Source organism: Propithecus coquereli, unplaced genomic scaffold (genome assembly GCF_000956105.1).
Source record: "Propithecus coquereli isolate 6110/MARCELLA unplaced genomic scaffold, Pcoq_1.0 Scaffold620, whole genome shotgun sequence".
In the NCBI taxonomy this organism is placed as follows: domain Eukaryota; kingdom Metazoa; phylum Chordata; class Mammalia; order Primates; family Indriidae; genus Propithecus; species Propithecus coquereli.
The window spans coordinates 41,257-42,214 of NW_012152175.1; the positions used below are offsets into that span (position 1 = coordinate 41,257).

The 958-nt window shown below is 29.7% G+C and overlaps 1 protein-coding gene across 1 annotated transcript in view; it reads left to right on the top strand.

Moving 5' to 3' along the window:
- Window positions 1-958, top strand: part of MKLN1 (muskelin 1, intracellular mediator containing kelch motifs) — a 127,568-nt gene that overhangs the window by 1,056 nt on the left and 125,554 nt on the right. The window lies entirely within an intron of this gene.

Below are 958 nucleotides of genomic sequence, written 5' to 3' on the forward strand. Positions count from 1 at the left end.
TTCCAGTTTCTCCATGTCTTTGCCAATAGTTGTTATTTTGTATTTTGTTATTATTACTATTATAGCAATCTTAATGTGTATAAAGTAGTTGTTCATTGTGATTTTGATTTGCATTTTCCTGATGACTAATGATGTTGAGCATCTTTTCATGTGCCTGTTGGCTATTTGTTTATCTTCTTTGGAGAAAGGGCTATTCAGATCCTTTGTTTTCAAATTGGGTTGTTTGTCCTTTTGTTGTTGAGTTGTAAGAGTTATTTATATATTCTGGATATTAGATTCTTATCAGATATGTAATTTGCAAATGTTTCCTCCTGTTCTATAGGTTGTTCTATAGGTTGATAGTGCCCTTTGATAGAAAAGTTTTAATTTTGATGAAGTCCAATTTATTTCATATTTTGTTGCTTGTACTTTCAGTGTCATATCTAAGAATCCATTGCCGAATCCAAAGTCATGAAGACTTACCCCTATGTTTTTGTCTAAGAGTTTTAAACTTTTAGCTCTTACATGTAGGTCTTTGATCCTAAAGGATTGATTTTAGATCAGTTTTGATCCATTTTGAGTTAATTTTTCATGGTAAGAGATAGGATAAATTTATTCTTATCATTTGTATCACCTATATTACCCATTACCACGAAACGTGAAATCTCTCCAACAAAACATCTGAACTGTTTTTCAGAATAGCTTTTCCTAATGTATTCAACCAGTGGTAATTTCCTCCTTAATTTTTATAATCAAAAACAGTCTGCATAATGTAAAAATGTTTCGTATTTAGCTGATTCCATTTTATCCAATGTATGGTAAGAAAACTTGAGCAATATTAAACATATCTATAGTAGATCTGGGTTTTTTAATTTGTAAAATTGGCAGAGGTGAGTAGTAAATCTTTAAGTTTGTTTCTAGGTTTAAAATTTTTATCACTGGTTTTAAACATTGATTTAGCTGTTAAAATATAGTCGAT